This window comes from Balaenoptera acutorostrata, chromosome 15 (genome assembly GCF_949987535.1).
Source record: "Balaenoptera acutorostrata chromosome 15, mBalAcu1.1, whole genome shotgun sequence".
NCBI lineage: Eukaryota > Metazoa > Chordata > Mammalia > Artiodactyla > Balaenopteridae > Balaenoptera > Balaenoptera acutorostrata.
The window spans coordinates 12,043,456-12,064,144 of record NC_080078.1 but is presented as its reverse complement, the minus strand read 5'-3'; the positions used below and the strand labels follow the sequence as shown (position 1 = coordinate 12,064,144).

The window sequence follows — 20,689 nt, the reverse complement described above, 5'->3', positions numbered from 1 at the left end:
AATTGGCCTGAGAGAGCTAGGAAAGTTTATCTTGGAGCCAGCATGGGGTCCGTCCCTCCAAGTCAAATATTTCTCTTCAAAACTAGAATGAGCTTTAGTGTGGCACTACCAGTGGCTTCCTGAAATATTGGTATATCTTTAAACATTAACATTTAGTTACAGTGCTGAAGGCTTTCTGGAGAGTTTTTAAGTCTTTCCTACCCCTCCTCGGAATAACCAGGGCTTTCATACCTGCTTTCCTTTCATTTCAGGGCATGGAGGAATGCACTGAACTGGTGCAATATGGGGCTAATCAAACAGTTATTTATTTTCAGTCCATCCTCATAGGATTTCCCAAATGGAGTAGAGAGGCCACTTTACAACAATCCAGAAAGTCAAAGTGGTAGCCCTGGAGCTTCTGGTCTTCATGATGCTGGGAAAATTCCTGGGGGTTTAATGCTCTCCTTTCAAACCCTTAGCCCAGGCTCTGAGCTAGAAAATTATTATCTTCTCCATTTCCTGTTTTGGAATAAAAATCTAGCAGTGTATGAAGGAATAACTTCTTTCTCAGCAGTATTAGATAGAATGGGGCAATTTTTAACATGGGCTTATTCAACATTTATTGATACATTCCCTGGGCCAGGAAACATTCTATCCCCTGGAGATACAGGGACGAATAAGGCACAGCCACTGCCAGTAAGAGATCCACCAAGTGGAAGAGATGAATGTGCCAACAGAGAAGCACAATTGAGGCACGTTAACAGGGTATCTGGAACCCAGAGCAGGGGGTAGCTAACTCTGTTGGGGAGAATTGGAGAAGTTTTCATAGAGGGTGGGATACTTGAGCTGGGTATTATAGGATCAATAGAGTTTCTTCAGCTGCTACAGATTGGAAGGAGCACTCTGGGCAGTGCTGTAGCACCTAGAGGAGTGGGCATGAGTTTGGGTTGGCTTGAGCACAGGGAACACAGGAGCGAGGCACTGGGTACTGAGGCTGGAAGGGACTTTGGAACCAGACTAGAAAAGGTTTTTCACTCAGTTCTAGGGAAATTGGATCTGTCCTTTTGGCACAGTGGCTATGGCAAGATTTGAAGGAGAATAAAGGTATACTCAGATTAGAATTTATAAAAGATAATAGAGGGTGGTGTTGCGGAGAGAGGGATGGAAAACAGTTAAGAACACTATGATGATAGATTCAGAAAAGAAATGATGAGGACCTCAAGGAAGTCAGTGGCAGCAGAGAGAGATGGGAGGGAGCTGTCTGTAGCTGCCAATAAAAATCAGCATGCAGGGGCTCAGAGGGTGACACTGGTGACAGCAGCCATCAAACACTATGGCTGCTGAGGAGCCTGTGAGTCATCAGAAGGGGATGTGAGGAAGCTTGGTGTCATGATGATTAACCAGATATGCAGGAGATGTTTCAGGGTCAAAGGGCCTCTAAGATTGTGTGGCAGAATACTTACTGCTCCTTGAATATCTATCCATGGGCTCACCCACATTTCCCAGCCCTCTTGCAGTTAGGTTGAGCCATGTGACTAGTTCTGGCCCCTGGGCTATCAGCAAAAGTAATCTATGTCAGTTCTAGGTTGAAGCAATTAAGAGCTGGCTCTTCCCTTGCCACAGTGTCCTGGAAGCCATGTCTTCCAGATGTGTAGCTATAAAATGCGAACCTTCTGGATCCGTGAGTCTGCCTTGGGGTGTTGCCAGATCCACAGTGAACTTTGCACAGTGATCCACAGTGAATAAAAAGTGGAATCTTATTGTTAGGCCACAGAGACTGTAGGGCTCTTTGTTACTGCAGCATAACCTAGCCTATCCTGACAAAGACACTTCCTTCTTTCTAAGGCTGCTGAGGCCTGCAGTATCTATGACTGCAGGGTATTTTAGCTCCCTTCCCACAGCTGATGCATCAGGAAAGTGTTTGGAAGAAACTACATGGCAGAGGTATGCTTATCTGCCTCAGAACACTTTGGCTTCTCTTGGCTATAGAATATGACAGTTTTCTCAAGCAGGCAGACCCTTGGGAGAAAAAAAAAAGATTATATGGTGAAATGCCAGAATCCTTTACAATGCCACAGAGATTGACAGTAATTCTTAGTACTCCTGGAGTATGTGTCATCCTGAGAAAGCATAAATGTATTACAGGCCTCCAGGGGCAGGATGAAAGCTTCTCCATCATCAATAGTATATGCCTCTTGTCAAACCTGAGGCGGAGAAGGAGGCCTTGGTGGGAAGGAGATTCGTCATCATGTGCCAGAGGAGGAATGGCTAAAGAACCTGGGGATGTTGGGCTGGAGGAAAAAGGACTTGGTGGGGGTTGCACTATTAAGTCTTTAGAAATTCAAGGGCCATTATGTGAAAGAGAGAGCAGATTTGATCCTGGTGGCCCTACAGGGCAGTTAGCCCAGTAGGTGGACGTTGCATGCAGATAGATTCCAGCTCAGTAGGATAAACATGCTACTAGAAGATGAGTTATTAGGGCTGCCTCAGTGGGTGGTGAGTTCCCCAACATTGAAAGTGCTTCATCATAGGCTGGAAAGCCACTTGGTAGAGAGGCTGCTGTGGTGAAAGGGGTAAGTGAACTGGAAGACAGTCCTCAAGCTGTGTGACCTTGGGCAAGTCAAGTGACCTTTCTGGTTTCTTTAATTGTGAATAATAAGTCCTACTTTCCAGGATTATGGCAGATATATGATGTGAAATATATTTACAGGCTGATGTTGAAAAATATTGGTAATAATAACATCATCATCAACTCCCACAATAATGGGACCTCATTTATTGGACACTTACTCTGTGTTAGGCACCATGCTTTGCACACATCTCATTTGACACTTACAATAACCATATGAGACAAGTACTATTATTAACCCATTTTACATGTGCGAAAACAGAGAATTGGAGTGACTTGCCCAAGTTCACACAGTTAGAAATTGGCAAAGTTGGGACTCTAGTCCAGGTCTGTCTGGCTCTGGAGTCTAAACTCTTAATTATTATGCTTGTTATAACTCTTCAGGATCAAAGTAGCAGATGCATATGTGGTTGCTGTGAATACTGCAAAGGACTAAGGTTTTTTTAAAGTTTAATTTAATTTATTTATTTTTGGCTGTGTTGGGTCTTCATTGCTGTGCGCGGGCTTTCTCTAGTTGCGGTGAGCGGGGGCTGCTCTTCGTTGCGGTGTGCGGGCTCCTCATCGCGGTGGCTTCTCTTGTTGCGGAGCAGGGGCTCTAGGCGCATGGGCTACAGTAGTTGTGACGCACGGGCTTAGTTGCTCTGCGGCATGTGTAATCTTCCTGGGCCAGGGATCGAACCCGTGTCCCCTGCATTGGCAGGCGGATTCTTAACCACTGTGCCACCAGGGCAGTCCCAGGACTAAGGTTTTATTTGAAGAGGCTCATTATTGGATGGACAACTGGTCTTGATGAAATTAAGTTTTCTTCTAATACTATCATTGTATGCATACTATTCAATTGTGTTATGGCTGATGGTTTACAATATGTTCCAGTTACCTACTGCTACATGATAAACTACCCGAAAACTTAGTGACTTAAAATGACAATAACTATTTTATTATTATCTCTCATGGTTCTGGAGGTTGACTGGGCTAAGCTAGATGGTTCTTGCTCAGGGTCTCCCGTATGGTTTCAGCTGGGACTGGAGTCACCTCAAAGGCTCCCTCAGGACATGTCTGTGTGGTGGTTATTGCTGTTGACTGGAACAACTACATGTGGCTTCTGCATGTGGCCTGGGCTTCCCCGCAGCATGGGGACTCCATTTCAGATTAAGCATATCAAGAGAGCCACATCTTTTGGCCTAGCCTTGGAAGTTGTATCTTTTGACCTAGCCTTGGAAGTTGCAATACATCACTTACTCCAGTCACAAGCCCTCCCAGATTCAGGAGGAGAAACCACATCCCCACATCTCAATGAGAGGGGTGCAGAAATCACATTGTACAAAGTGCATGTGAGATAAGCAGTGTTATGGAGGCAATTTTTAGACAGTACAATTTGCCACAAGCTGATAGGATGCATTCATTCAAAGGTTTCCTCTTGGGAGAGTAATAAATAATGAGTTTGGAAAGAAAGAACTGAGAATTTCAACATTGTTTCCATTTTGAAGAAAACCATCCCAGTTAGTATTTTCTATAATTTTTGTTTACTTAGACATTGGTCAACCCCTCATATAATTTTTATCAGCTTAAACACTGGCTTTTAATGCATCAGCCAAAGGCTGGTCTCTACCCTTCATGGAATATATTGTTATGTATTTATATATAAAAATGACCATCCAATGGCTTATAACTTCAACATTTATAGTTATATCTTTTTCTGCTGGAAAGATTTTGCTGGAAATTATTTTATGGACATTTGTTGACTGATTTTTAAAAAATTTCCTTATTTTAATACTTAAGAATGGGTGAAGGGATGTGGTGGTACCAGTCATGATACATCTGGTGGAAAGGAGAAATTTGAAAAAAGACTAAGATACTGTCTCAGGTTCACTTGGCACAGCTCTCCCGTTTGGGAATTATCCTTAGCAGTTTCTCCTTTGAATGGTCTACAAGGAGTGGAAGAGGACTGGATTCTCTTTGACTGAAGTGTGTTCTGAGGAAAATATGTTTAGGGACCAAGGATTTAGCATCGCCTTTGGGTCCTTTAGCTCATGTTCTTGATGGAAAGAATTCTGTCAGGGGAACCTAAGTCAGGAGTTAGGGAATCATGTCATCTGCTGTTTAATTTTGATGACTGGGCATTTAAGTGCCTGCCAGGCTATGTGCACAGAGAGAAAGATGGAAATAACAAATATAACAGCAGGAGTGAGAATCCACCTTGGGTCTTCAGGACGTTCTCAAGGTGTTGCCTTGCCCTAGTTTCTGGCACTGCGCATGCTCCTTCTCCTGGGGCTGCGAGGACCCACAGGTCTTCGGGCTCTTATTGGCTTCCCTTTGTTGTCTGTCCAATCCCTTGGAATCCACGTTAGGTGAGCACCTCGTAAGCCCTTTGATCTGCAAAGCAGTGCCTTTCAGAGTTTATGTCAGTGAATGGGGCACTGAGGAAGAATTGATGAACTCTATCGTGGACTGGAGTGGGACTAAGAATTTATAGAGGAAAACCAAGGCAGATGAAAGGGCACGTGGAAGAAGTGATTGCAGGCTGCATGGAACGTTGCTCTGTCCACCCAAAGAGCGACTATGTCTTATAGTATATACGCATGTATAAAGCAGATGGGATTCTTGTAAGCCAAGCAGGATGTGAACCTCTCACTTGCCCAGCAGTGAGACCTAAATAGAGAGAGAGAGAAATGAAGACTGATGGAGATAAATGCTTTATAAGAATAATTATTTTAGATTTTTAGACTAGAGAAGTTAGAATTTATAAAATGTATATGATATATATCACATATATGCTAAAAATCATATGTATGTCTTATATGTGTTGACATATACATATATACAGCTTGAAAACACACATATACATACACACACAGAAATAATAATGCAGGTTTGGGTTTTTTTGTTGTTGTTTTTTCTGGCAGGGAGGGTATTATTTACATTACCTTACACAGATTTTTCACTTTACCATAGAATCCCCTGAGGGTGACCAGCTCTCCTCCCTCCCTCCCCACTCAACCCCACTCTCCCTTCCTCTCTTCCTCTCTCCCTTCCTTTTTAATCTTATTATGGAAATTTTCAAGCAAACACAAAATTGGAGAAAGTAGTATAATGATCCTTGATAAAGCGTTCCTCTAAATGCCTCTTCTTTGGAACATTTACAGCAGAGTTCAATTTACAAAAAAGAATTGCCTGGGAAGTTTAGAAAGGTTCATCTTTGTGTAAAGTGAAGAGTAAATATATTTTATAAAATTATTCTTGGGAGATCTTCTCCTGACCTAATATAAAATCAGTAAATCCAGTAGAATAGCAATATCAGAAAGGCTGCTTCTCCACTGGTATGTTTTTTTTTTTTTTTTTTTTTAAATCCAGCCTCATGAGAATTTAAATCTGAGGAGAAACACTGAAAATATTTGTTTAGGCCAATGCTTCTGGCCAGTTTGTTATAATGCATGACATATGATGCAACTGACCAATTATTTCAGTGAAATAACCAAGTTGATAGTTTTAGTTTCCCAGCAAATTGACCAGTGGTTTCACAGAACCAACGTTTTAAAGCATGATTTAGACAGCACTCTTACTACACCAATGCTGTGTGGCCCAGTTGGAGGAAGGAAGGCATATTCGGAGCTGGAGGGGGCTCCAAATACGGGCTTAGTGGTCATCCAGGGGGCGAGGTGGATTGAGCAGGAGAAACTGGCCTTTGGGTCTCTACTCTTGAGGGGTCCCAAAGGTAAACTGAATTCCTGGAGTTGGCAGGTGGTGGCCAAGAGGTGGACTTGACTCATAGTTGAGGAGTTGAGTGTGAAAGAAGTCTGGCTTCTGAGGGGCACCTGGGAGGTGGGGAGGGGAAGGAGCTGAGGAGAGGTATCTCAGAAAGGAGAATGGTTCATGATGGAGTCTGTGATCCAGAGGAAGGTGTCAGAAATCTGTTCCTAGTGGGGCTTGTCCCCACGGCAGGCTAGGACCTCTGCGAATGCTGAGCCACAGTGAAACAGTGGCCTGTGTCACCTGCATGGAACCATCATGGGGAATTGCACAGAGCATGGCTCTCACAGTGCTGCACATTACAGACCCTGGGGAGATTTTACAAATTTCCATGCCCTCCAAACAGGTCACACTCCAAACAAATTAGGATCTCTGCAGATGAGGCCCAGGCATCAGCATTTTAATTTAATTAATTAATTAATTAATTAATTGACCATGCAGCTTGTGGGATCCTAGTTTCCCCACCAGGGATCGAACCTGAGCCCCCTGAATTGGAAGAGCGGAGTCTTAACCACTGGACCGCCAGGGATGTCCCAGGCATCAGCACTTTTAAAAGTTCCTTAGGCAACTCCAAGGTGCAGCCAAGTGAGAAGCAGTGGCATAGAGTATGAGACAGGGCACAGAGGCACTTGGGTTCTGTCTGCCACTAACACTTGCACGTTATATGATCTTGGACAAATCATTTAACTTCTCTGAGCTTCAGCTGTTCAGCTGGAACTTGAAGGGGTTGTAATAAATGGTCTCATTGGTGGTTTAAACAAACGACTCCAAGATTCTTTGAGAGCTGGAGTCTGTGTCCCCTCCCCTTGAATGTGGACTTCGTGATGACTTCCTAACCAATAGAATATGGTGGAAATGACACTGTGCCAGTTTTTGGGTCTTAGCCTTAAGAAGCTGACAGCTAGGGACTTCCCTGGTGGCCCAGTGGTTAAGAATCCATGCTGCCGGTGCAGGGGGTGCAGGTGCAATCCCTGGTTGGGGAACTAAGATTCCACATGCCGCGTGATGCGGTCAAAAAATAAAAAATAAAAAATTGTAAAAAAAAAACCAAAAAAACCCAAAAAACCCCAAACAACCTACTTGTTAAAAAAAAAAAAAAAAAAAAAAAAGCTGACAGCTCTATTTTCTGCGTCTTGGGACACTTGCTTTGGAGCCCAGCCACCATGCTGACAGGAAGCCCAGGCCACATGGAGAGACCACAGGTAGGTGCTGACAGACCCATCTGAGGTCCCACTGGATCTCAAGCATCACCTGCCAGGCATGAAGATGCGTCAGATGATATTGATCCCCAGATGTTGAGTCACTCTCAGCTTCAAATCTTTTTAGCTGATACCCCAGATAGGTTTTGTGGACAGAGACAAGGTGTCCCCACTGTGTCCTGTCCAAATTCCTGACCCACACTGTCCGTGAGCATAATAAAATGGGTATTTTACTTTATGAAGTTTGGGGTGCTTTGTTATGCAGTAATGATAACTAGAACAATCTCTCGGTTTTACCATTTAGGGAATATTGGAGATTGATAGTATAGCAAAGTGTTTAAGGGGATGGATTCTGGAGGCAGACTGTCCTGGCTCTACATTTCTCTGGCTATGTGAATTAGGGTAAATTATCAACTTTTCAAATAATTATCAATTATTCAAATTCTCATCTGAAATAGGATACTAATAATACCTACCTCATAGGGTTGTCATGACCGTTAAATAACTTAATACATTTAAAGAGTGAGTCCCATGCAAGTATTTACAAAGATTATAATGATGGTGGTGATAAAGGACATGGCTACATGTTACCTGTAGTTTGCAAAATGCTGGGATGGGGTGGAGTAGGTGGGGGGCTGTTGCATAAACTGGGCACGACCTGCCTTTGCCTAGCGTGCCTCCCATGTTGCTAAGTACATCCAGGGATCCACATTGTTCTTAGCTATTCAGCAGGTGTTCAAAGGCACCTTGGAACTGTATCATGTCTCTGGACCTGTCACTGTCACATTGCTCAGAAATTGGATTCTGCAGAGTAGAAACATGTGGCTTGTTGGCAAGGCAACTGGTTCAGAGCAGGGACATTTCCAGGCTGAGAGAGCTCGCCTTTGTCAATTGGGTTACAGCCCTCATAAAAACCTGTCTATTTGTGTTCTTTTCTGGATGCTCAGAGATGTCAGGCCACCTCGAGGGGGGAGGGGGGGAGTGCCGTCCTCGCATGGGTGGCTCCAGCTGCACCTCTTTCTTTGTACGCCCAGCTGCTAAAGCAAACCCTGGACCTCCTACGTGTGGGGGGTACCTGGGCCTGGAGTGGTGGTATAATATCTCTAGCGGGGAGGGCCTGCAGCTCTGAGTGCTTCTGACTTTTCTATTTTTGCCTCCAGGTAGATGGAGAGATTCGGGCGCGGGTTTGCAGCTCCTATGCTCCTGCATACAATGTCATCAATTTCCATTTTAAAAACCAGAAGGGTAGCCTTCTAATATATTGAGTTTTGGGTGTGACAAATAGAAATTTATGGCACGAGGGTTAACTGCTCAACTAAGATCTGTCAGCAGTGCCATTATGAATGAAATGAAAGTTGAAAAAAGTTTAGGTACTCAGGGTGGCATGGTGGGACTTGGTAGCTGATGACAAATTCTTGGTTTAAATGCTGGCTCTGCCATTTGTGGCCCATGTGATCTTGAGCCTCCACTGATAATATAGAAAGGGAATGCTGATGGCATCGTATCAGAGTACTCTCATGAGGGTTGGAAACGCTTGACAGATATCCAGCTATATAGACTGGGTTGGGGTATCTTCAAAAAGGATCCTTACACTAGTTTGTCAAGCTCAGATAAATGTTCCTTCATTCGTTTATTCATTTACTCATTCATTTATTCAACAAATATTTTTCAAGCACCTGCTATGTGCCAGGCACTGTACCAGTTGCTGGGGGTATAATTAGTGAACAAAACAATATGACTCCTGTATTTCTGGTTTAATTCTAATGGTGAGAAACAGACAAAATAAATAAGAAAAATGTGGTATATTAGACCGTGATAAGTGCTATGTAGAAAAATAAAGCAGAGAAGGGGGATGGGGACTCAGGGGGTGGGGGAAGCATTTCGGTTTTAAATACCATGTCAGGAAAGGCCCCTCTAAGAGGGTGACATTTGTGTAAAGGTTTGGAAGAGGTAAGGAAGTGAGCCACAAAGTTACCTGGGGGGAAAGCTTTCCAGGCAAAGCAGACAGGACATGTCAGTGCCCCCGGAGTGCACCTGGTGTGTTTGAGAAACAGCAAGGAGTCCGGTGTAGCTGGAGTGGGGTGAATGGGAGAGAAATGGGAATGAGGGCACGCTGGTTTCAGAGCCAGATTATGTAGGGCCTCGTAGGTCATTCCGAGAACTTTGGCTTTTTCTCTGAATGAGATGGGAAGCCCATGGAAGGTATGGAGCAGAGGAGGGATGTGATCCTACTTAGTTTTAAAAAATGTAATTAAAAAATTTAAAAAACAGCTTTATTGAGGTAAAAGTGACAAACAGTAAACTATACATATTTAAAATGTGCAATTTGAGAATTAAAAAAATTTTAATTATGGTATAATACACATAACATAAAATTTACCATCTTAGCCATTTTTAAGTGTATATAGTTCATTAATATTAAGACTATTCACATTGTCATGTGACCAGTATCACCTTGCAAAATGAAAATTCTATACCCATTACACAAAAACTCCCCATTTTCCCTTCCCCCCCAGACACTGGCAACCACCATTCTGTTTTCTGACTATGATTTTGACTACCCTAGGTATCTCATAGCAGTGGAATAATGCAGTATTTGTCTTTGTGTGACTGGCTTATTTCACTTAGCAAGGTTCATTCATGTTGTAGTACTTTTATGGAGAGTCGCTTTAATTTTGATGAAAACCAATTTATTAGCTCTTTAATGGGTTCGTTTTTTTAAGGTGTCCTCCTACTTTGATTTTAAGAGGATCCTTCTGGCTGCTGTGTTGAGAAGAAAGTGAATGGTGGGCCAAGGTGGAAGTGGGGAGACCAGTTAAGAGGCTATAACGAGAAGACCAGCAAGAGGTGATGGTGGTCTGGATTGCAGCGGGGGTGGTAGTGGAGGTGATGAGAAGAGGAGGGATTTGGGTGTCTCTTGAAGATAGAGCCCATGGGATTTTCTGATGGATTGGATGTGAGATACGAGAGAAAAAGAGGAGTTAACGAGACTCCAGCTGAGGGCTTGGAAGGATGGCATTGCTGTTACCTGAGACGGGAAGGCTGTGGGCAGGGCAGGTGAGGGCAAAGACTTGGAGCTTGGTGTTTGACATATTAAATTTGAGATGCCTGTTTGACATCCCAAGTAGGGGAGTGTTGTTTGGACCTGAGTCTGAGCTCTGTGTGATTCAGCCTCTGGTCATGCTGGGTTGTGTGTCATCCCCTGACATTTCTCTTCTGAATTTATATCCTTTGCTGAACTGTCACTTCCTTTATTGGAGCTCATATACCAACTGCATAAGTTCTGACTCATGTAAGCAGTTGCTGACGATTCAAGCTCAAGACCACAGCCTGAATCGACTTCATTTCTATACCACAGCTACACCAATTCCTACCTGTCCTTTACAAGCCTGTCACAATGTAGGTGCTGAGAGTGGAGTTACTTTCTACCTATGCCTTTGTAGTAGAGATTTTTAGGCCTTGCTGACTTTTGGGAGGAGAAGCCAAGGGACACCTCTAGCTTTTTCCCTCATTACTCTGAAAACTGTCTCTCCGGTGGTTTGAATTGTTCCCAGTTTGTAGGTTAAAAACCTGGGGGGCTAACACTAGCTAAGTCTTTGCTGAACACTGATGGTAGCTTCTAGTCACATGACCAAAGGGAGAAGTAACGACATTCTCCTTGGTCCTGCAGATGACCTTCCTCACTGCAAAGCATCTCCCTTGGAATGTTGCTGTTCATCAGGAGTGGACTTGGATCTATTTCCCAACTACATGGAGATTTGTTTGAGATGCTTCTGAGTCTCAGTTTTAAGAAGGAAAAAAAGAAAAAAAAAAAGAATTAATCTTGAAAGAAGACCGAACGACTAGCACTAATATATTATTGAGGCCAATAAATGCCTCCTTGGTCCCTTGGGCAAGTGAAACAGCGCCATCCGCTGGCCAGTTCCCCACACCATGTGACGTCTCCAGGGGGCACATATGCTGAGTTTATTATTTCAAGTGTCCTAGAGGCAGTGATCCCAGATTTAATATGCGGCTCCTCCAAAGATGCCAATTCCTTTTTAGGAGATTTTTGTATATTCTGTTTCCCTCCAGATTTCTACGTATTGTACTAAAACCAAAATAATTCCAAAAAGAAAAGTGATTCTTTTGCTCTTGCCTTGCTTTTTGCAGCATGCATTTTCATTATTCCTTCCTCTTTCTGGTTCTCATCTGCTTGCGGACATATTTACATTGCTGTAATCGTATTGAATTGATACAACTTTGTATTATCATTATTCTTAAAATTTACTGAGTGCTACTGTGTACCATACCCTGTGTGAAGAGCTCACAGCCATTTAAGAGCTTCATTGGATTCTCTTAACTACTCTTTAGGTATTCTTATTAGCCCTATTTGCTGGATGAGGAAACTGAGGCTCAGAGCAGATATTCACAACCACCCACTTTAACATTGAGAGAGCCTGGAATTTGGTAGCAAGTGTTTGAGAGTCACTTGTGCAAATCACTTAATTTTTCTGAGTCTTAGCGTGATTCCTTCCCACCTCCTGGGACCCTTGAGGGCTGAAAGGAGTCGTGTATATGAGAGTGCTTGATAAACTGTAGTTTTTATTGTAGTTCTAAACAGTAATTTGTATTTTTTAAATAAATAAATAAATTTATTTATTTATTTATTTATTTTTGGCTGAGTTGGGTCTTTGTTGCTGTGCGCAGGCTTTCTCTAGTTGCGGCTAGTGGGGGCTCCTCTTCATTGTGGCGCTCGGGTGTCTCATTGCGGTGGCTTCTCTTGTTGCGGAGCACGGGCTCTAGGCGTGCGGGTTTCAGTAGATGAGGCTCACGGGCTCTAAGTGCAGGCTCAGTAGTTGTGGCGCACGGGCTTAGTTGCTCCACGGCATGTGGGATCTTCCCGGCCCAGGACTCAAACCCGTGTCCCCTGCATTGGCAGGCGGATTCTTAACTGCTGTGTCAGCAGGGAAGCCCTAAACAGTAATTTTTAACCTTTCATTAATAATCTTCCTGTTGTTGGGTTCAGGTGGTCTTTCATTTATTTATTTTGGCTGTTAAAATGACATTGCAATGAACATCTCATGTAGCTTTAATTTTTATTCTTTAAAATATCCTTAGGATAAAGGGATATTATGGACTTTTAAGATGGTTCCTGATATGTATCTCCAAGAGTTGATATCAATTTATATGGCGTGTGTGGGGACTGGTTTTACTGCAGTGTTGTAATACTGGATAGTTTCTGAAGTTCCTCTAATGTAGTGAGTGTATTATGCTACCACATTATTTGAGGGGGCATTTCTTTGATTACAAGAGAAGTTGAATGTTTTCCCAGATGCTTGTTTACTAGTAGTATTTCTGTTTTTATGAATTGTCTTCTCTAGTTTTTTGCTAGTTTACGTATTGGGGACTTAATGTTTTGGTATCAATATGTATAAGTTCTTTACATAACGCAGACACGAACCCTTTGTTATATTTGCTGTGAATGTTTTCTCCAGATGATATTTTCCCTTTGATTTGAGTTATTTTAGTTTTGTCCAATGGTTATCTATTTCTATAATGTACAAACTGACCATCCTTCGTAATTTATTTCAACTTAACTTATGAAGTTATCATCTCTTGTGCTCTCTTTAGCAGCACATATGCTAAAATTGGAACGGCATAGAGAAGATTAGTCTGGCCCCTGTGCAAGGATAAATTCATAAAGTGTTTTATATTTTTTATGGCGTAAGAATTATATCTCAATGAAGCTGTTACCAGAAAAAAAGAAAAACCAACTAAAGAGTTACAGTAAAACAAGTTTCTTTTTAGAGTGAGGATTTTATTTAAGCTTTTCCTATCCATATTCACTTGTGATATGTGCCTGTAATTTTCTTTTTGTGTATTTTATCATTATCAGATTTTAGGAAGAAGATCATGCTTGCCTAATGGATATAAACGTACTGTTATCTCTTTTTGTGCTCTGGATATTTTATACAACATTGAAATCATCTGTTTCTTAAAAGTATGAAAATTGTTCTGGTGGAAACATTGGAACAAACTGCATTTTTTTTTTAGTTGTTATCAAATTATTTCTTCAGTTTCTTCCTCAGTTATTATTCTGTTTAGATTTATATTTCTTGAGTTATTTTTAGTAATCTATATCTTTCTAGAAATTATGCATTTCATTGAAGATTTCAGTTTATTAGCCTACAAGTGTGCATAACATTCTCTTCAGATTTGCAGAAAAAAATCTATTTTCTGTATTTTGTCCTATCTCCTTTCTCATTTCTAATTAAAAATGTTCCCTTAATTATATTTGACAGAGGTTTGTTTATTTTAGTAGTCTTATCAAAAAAACCAATATTTGAACTAATTTATCATTCTACAGCTTTATGTTTTACAATGTATTTATTTCAGCTTTTATCTTCATTTACTGCCTCTTTTAAAATTACTTTTCCCTGTAATTTTTAAATAGAAGGCTTTGTTAATATCAATTTGGATAATCCCAGCCTCAATAGTTTTATGGAGACTGAAATAAGTTGTGGGGAGAGAAACTGATGTATTATCATTGTGTGTTTATCAATCAGGGACCAGCAAGGACCAGAGAGGCTGCACCAGCCGTTTCAGTAGAGGGAATTCCTACGGGAACTAGTTAGGAGGTGCTGGAAACACTGAAAAGCCAAGTGGGCTGGTGAATTGGTGTAGAGATGAGCAACAGCAGCGAGCTGCTCCTCCCCACCCACACACAGCTGGAGGGACCGAAGAGTTAGGAGGGAATGTTCCCAGACCCCAGGGAGCCAGAGGCACATGTCTGCTGAGAAGCCACAGAAGGCAGAGCTGGGGCTGGGGACGGAGAACAAAAATGGGGAGGGTAACCTGGATTTTACTACCCTCCTCTCCCCAGTCTCCTCCCAGTGCCTCTCTTTGGCAGAAATTAACCAGAAGCCAGTTGGCAAAGGAGCCTGAGAAATGCAATTTGCAGGGAGTCAGGCTGAGCGGGGAAGGGCAGCCAGTGGACCCAAGAACGGACAGTGACCAGCACAGACACTTGCCCTTCAACCCAGGTGAGGTCAGAAGGGTTTTGTAATGCTAGTAAGATGACAGCCCCAGTACCAGGATGCTGTCATAGCTTTGCTTCGTCCTACGGGCCTCAGCTTCTCTACCCTCTTCTCATTCTCCCTGTCTCCCTTCTTGCTTTTGATCGCTGAGCCCATTTTAAAAAGTTAAGTCAAGTTTCTGTCCGGGCTCTTTCCCTAGTCAGTTCTCTCTCCTTTGGCCACCTTACCCACAGCCTTGATTCTAACCTGGACCTGCTTATGGGGGTACCCAGCTCTTTATTTCTATTTGTGATTTCTTTGGGCAACTCCAGACCTGGATTTCTAGCTGTCTAATGGGCATGATGGATGCCTCCGAACCCTTGTAGATTGGATTCATAATGTTCTTTTCCCCCCACATCTCTTTTGTCCCCTGCATTCCTTTCTCAGTTGATAGGACCTCCTCCATCCTGGCATCAGAGCTGGCCAGCTTGGAGTAACCCTTAACCCTTCCTTCTCCCTCCCATCACACACAGGTCTCTGCACATCTGTTCAATTTTGTGCCCTAAGATTTCTCTGTTTCTTTCTTCTTATCTCACTGCACCTGCACCAGCTCTGGCCTCATTATTTCTCCTCTGGTTTCTTCTAATTTTTGTCCCTTTCTCTATTCTCCCCCCTGTTCCAGTCCATTCTTCACATTAATGCAAAAATGATGGTTTTGGAAACACAAACTGGTCATGTTACTTAAGCTGTAAACTCCCAAAGGGCCTCCAAGTGCACAGGGTCTGTGCCAGGTGTCTTCACTCTGGGATCAGCTCCTGCCTCCTCGTCCCACCTCCTCTTTTGCCATTTTCCATCACCACTCTCTGATCCAATTGTGTTAGATTACTTTCTCTCCACTGAGCAGGCCGGGTTGTTTTATATTCCTGCATCTCTGCACCTTCTTCTCTCTGATTCTGAAAGGCGGTGGTTCTCAAAGTGGGTTTCTGGGCCAGCATCAGCATCACCTGGGAACTTACTGGAAATGTACTGATAGTGTCTCAGTTCCCAACCATACCTACTGAATCAGAAATGCTGGAGGTGAGGCCTAGGAATCTGGGTTTTTAACAGCTTTCCAGGTGATTTAAACGCAAGGTAAGTTGAGAACCACTATTGTAAAGGACTCTCCCTTGCACCTTGAGTCTTACTCAATTACAGATGCCAGCTTTGGGTAGCCTTTCCTGTTACCCCTGGGCAGGGATAATCACACACACGTATAAATACAATTAAAAAATTATTTAACAGACACTTGCATAATGCTTACAACCAGGCGCTGTCCTTAGCACTATAACAATTGAAAAGCTTTTAATCCTCATAACAACCAGAAGAATCAGGGGCTGTTATAACTACCACTTTCAGATGAAGGAACTGAGGCACAGATTGGTTAAAGTAGCTCAAAGTCATGCAGCCAGTGAGTGGCAGAGCGGTGGTTTGAATTCTGGTGGTCTGGCTGCAGTTTCTGGCCCTTTACCCCCAGCCCCCACTGCTCCTCAGCAGTATTAGCTGTATTCAAAGGATGCGCCGAGAGGCTGTGTGATGGGCAAACCAGTCTACTGTGCATTGCAAAAGTTTTCAACGGTGCTGCGTGTGGCTATTTCTTCACCGTAGCCAGCACCCGCCCCCGCCAAAGCCACTGAGAGTGGGTTCAGTGCAGGGTAGCTTCTCTGCAGGCTCACAGGTCTGCTTACAGGTTTGCTCTCTCTAGCTGGAGAGGGCCTGGGCTAATGATCTGGAAGAGCTTATTTCTTTTGAGGGCCAGCTGGCCTGAGGATCAGGCTTCAGTTGGAGTTTTTAATCTTGAATAAGTCAGACTATTTCTTGAAGTATTTTGGAGACCTTTTAGAAGATAATACGTGACAGTATTCTCCCCAGGATAGCATAGGCACTGCCCAAAGAACAGTTGGCTTAACTAGAGGTTTATAGAAATCAGTTGCAATTCTGAAGCAAGTTTCCACTTCTGTTTGGTTCCCTAATGCACAGGATTTCTAGAGTTCTCCAGATGAAAGGACCTCAGTACTTAGTGCATCTGTGTTACGTGTCCAGCACTGCATTCTCCACTGTGAAGATGTGAGAGAAGTATAAAATTGGCTTATGGGGGTCTCCTAGTATATATAGTTGGAGAGAAGAGATAAGGCACATGCATGAAGAATTAGGACAAGGCGTGATTTTATATATTAGCATACAGTAATTAGTGTGGATTCAAGTGCCAGATTGAGTGATACCAACAATTAGAGAACAGGACGGCACGTTGTAAGATGAAGATTGTATGTTATGAATAGTAAGTATAAAATGAGTTAGAGAAAGTAGATAAATGAAGGCTGGGGTGTGGAGGGGAGGTTTTAGGAGGGAGTGAGATTCGATCTGAGTAATGCAGGAAGATGATAAATAACATGTAATTGAGATCTTTACTGTGTGCTGTGTACTCTTCTGGGTGTTTTTCATTAATTCATTAGATTTTTATAATAGCCCTGCGAGGCTTATGAATAGCCTCATTTTACAGATGAAAGTTAAGTAATTGTTCACAGTGACACAGCTGGAAGGTGGGGGAGCTTGGATTTGAACCCACAGCCTAACTTCAGCTGTTATGCTTAACCACTCCACTATAGAAGTAGAGTTTGCTCTTTCTTCCAAGACACTTGGGAGTCCAACACTTGGGTTGCAAAAGGGTGAGGCAGGACCAACCAATGAGCAGCAGCATATGGGACAAATGGGGCCTGGGTGGTATTGGTCACTAGCTGCCAGGCAGATAGTCCAGCCATGTGTCTACCTGCTGAAGCTGGGCAGAGAGGCAGAAGCTATAAGCATTAGCTACAGGTGGGAAACAGGAATTGGCTGACCCTTGGGGGCGGGGGGTGGGGTCTTCACGTCCTCAGCCTCTGCCTTCTGTCACTTCCCTCCCCATCCTGCTAAGAGTCCCTCATTTCAGTGACTTGTTTCAACAGCCTTCCTTCCTAGCTTCTCTCAGCACCTGTCAATCATATTCTCCCAGCAAGGCTCCAATTCTGGAAAAACCCAACTGTCTATGAACTTTCTCTGAGCCCCAGAGATGAGCAGCCAAACTCTGGTAGAAAAAGTTACCCATCAAGGCCAATGGGGTTTATAAAAAAATCATGATTGCTGATCGCAGCTGCATCCTTAGCACTGCCCATCCATCCATCCTACTATAGGTACAGAGCTGTTATCTCTTGTCTGGATGCCTGAATCAGCCTCCTAACTGGTCACCATTCTTTTTCCCCTACAAACCAGTTCCCAACAGCACCCAGAATTAAAGAGCATATGATGTCCCTCCCTGCTTACTTCTCAGGCCCCCACTTGCTTCCTATTACCCTGAGAATGAAATTCACAAGGTCCTTCCTGACCTAGTTTCTTCCTGCCTCTTTGCCCTCATCTTCCCCTATATTCTCCCTTACTCCACTCCACTCACAGCGGGCTTTTCTGTTCCTTAGTACTTCAGGCCTTGGCACTCATTGTACCTGCTGCCTGGGGCTCCCTTCCCCACATATCCCCATGGGGGACTTCTTTCCACTATTCAATGCTGTCTGTTTAGAAAGGCCTCTCTCCCTGTCCCTCACCGTGGGTAAAGTTACTCTCTCTCCATTTTTTCTCGTATTTTTTTCCTTCAAAATATTAGCACCAGATGAAATCTTTATTTGTTTACCTCTTGTGACAGAGACTGTTAAATGCTTATTCTTTTCTTTACTAACAGAACTCTATTTTCTTTGTGGCAAAAGTACATCCAGCTGGGATTATATTTCCCTCTCAACCTCCCTTGAAAGTAGGAGTAGCCAGTACATTTTACATATTACGTATGGGCTAGGGCTTCAGGGAAGGCTCTTTAAAGGGGCCTGACTTAGTTGGGAGGCACCTCCTTTTGCATTTTCCTTTTTCTCTTTCTTCCTGCTAGGCTGTAAAAGGAATGGCGCTGTGGCAGCCATTTTGGAATACGAGGTGCTCTGAAAGATGGAAGCCACATGCTAAGAATGGTAGATCAGAAAGATTGGCAGAGTCTATATTACCCATGACATTGTAGAGCCACCCTATGAGTTTTGAATTGCCAACCCCCAGTTTTATTTTATGTGAGGGGAAACTAGACCTGTAATTTGCTTCAGTTGATATTATTTGGGTTTTCTGCTATACTCAACCAAGCCTATTCCTAACAAGCTTATTTATAATCTTTCTTCCTTGACTAGAATGTAACCTTCATGAGTTCAAAGACTTTACTTGGTCCTTTACTGTTGGTAACTTCACTGTTACTACTAAATCCCTGGGACCTATAATATTATCTGGCACATAGTAGGTGCTCAATAAATATTTACTGAATGATGAGTATATGGTAATGGAGAGGGCCAGATGAGGTTTCCTGAGGTGCTGTTTGTGGGGTATGGATCAGCCAGGGTAGGCTAGGTTATGCTGAAGGAATAACACCAGAATATCCGTGGTTTACACAATAGGAGCTTATTCCTGCTTTATTATGGTCATCTTCAGGTCTCAGCAGGTTTCCAGGTAGCTGTTCTCTCTGTCCACCATTCCCAGCTGCTTTGACATTGTAGCGTCTTTTCTCAAGTTCACCATGCTTCAGAGTTCACCCTGGCAGAAGAAGGGAGCATGGAAAACCATGATTAAGTGCTGAAATGCTTCTGCCTGGAAGCAGAAACGGTGACACATACCATTTCTGCTTATATTTCGTTGACCAAAGTTGGTCATACGGCCGTGACGAACTTCAGGGGGGCAGGATGGGGGAGAAATGGAAATATTGGAGAACACAGGGAGTGTCTGCCATAGGCTCTAGGCAACCTCTGAAACTGCTGGGGAGGGAGTGGGTAAGAGCCCTGAGCACACTCAGACAGGAAGAAATGGTAAGTAAATCCAACTGAGGACGCCAATCCAGGGGGGAGAAAATAAGCCATATGCACATTGATGCTTCCTTGAGTTTATGTTTTTTAAGTGTGAACATGACAACTTCTTGACCACACCGTCCAGCCTGTTGCTCATCCAGGATTGTTGATAGCATCTGCATGTGTGTATTAACTCTGGACCTCATTTTTGGTGCCTTCCGACTATATTCTGCTCTCCCACTTTGTCCTGCTATCTGGGCCTGCTCCCTAGGCAACACATTTTAAACCCTGAACTTCCATATCACCTGTTCTCTCATCCAAACTGTGTCCCATCACTTTAGGGTTTTGAATTAAGCCATAAACGAATTCAAGCTAAGATGTGAAAGTTTGATAAAATAACTCACCTAACATATTTGCATTTTAATGGAGGCTCTCAATGCCTTAAAGCAGAAGGGTTGTAATTTCAGGCACCCTGGTAAGCAGGTTGGGAAAATATTTTTCTCTAGAGGAGACTTTTAGTGCTCCTTAAATCTTTCACACTGTTCTGCAGACAGAACAGGGCTGACTCTCTAGGCTGATTTCTGTCACGTTCCAAGCCAGATACCACTTGGGGAGAGGGTGCAGTGATAACAGCGTAGGCCCTATTTTATTAAGTATATTGGCAAGAGAAGAAAGGAAACCTATTCAGAGGAGATGGACTCAGGTGTGCAGAGAAAAACAAATAAAGCATCCCACTACTCTGTCCCCTGATAAAACATCCGTTGGCTTTTGAATTATGCAGCTTTTCCATAAAAGACAACTCGTGCCTTTTGTGCAGTTGTGGAAACAGCTAGGTTTCTTCCCCACTGTTTGACATTTTCCATGCTTGTTGCTAAATCTTTGACAGAAGCATTAGCTGGGCTGAAGAATAATAGTGTTGTAAGAAAGCTGATAATGGCCTAGAAAAAAAAAGTATGTATAATACATACCTTGACATTGAATCGCTGAGTACTTTAATAAGTAATGCACACAAACGGAGGCCTTTTGTGTTGACATAAAATGTAAGCTCTACCTTTCTTCTCATTGAGAAGCATAAAGAACAGGAGAGGAAAATAGATGGAAGAAATTCAAATATTTTCCTTTGGGGACTTTGATGTACCAATGTGCTATACACCAATAGGTTCTTTTTAATTTTCTCAAGTGTTACAGAGAGAATGAGAGTGAGTGAGAGAGAGAATGAGAGAGAGGGGATAAAATGTGGGTTGCATTTCTTGATGTTTCCCAGAA

General features: G+C 43.0%; 1 pseudogene; it reads left to right on the top strand.

Annotated features, from left to right (window-relative positions):
- The first annotated feature begins 13,154 nt into the window (after nt 1-13,154).
- On the top strand, nt 13,155-13,254 carry LOC114238479 (U6 spliceosomal RNA; annotated as a pseudogene).
- Nucleotides 13,255-20,689: the final 7,435 nt, after the last annotated feature.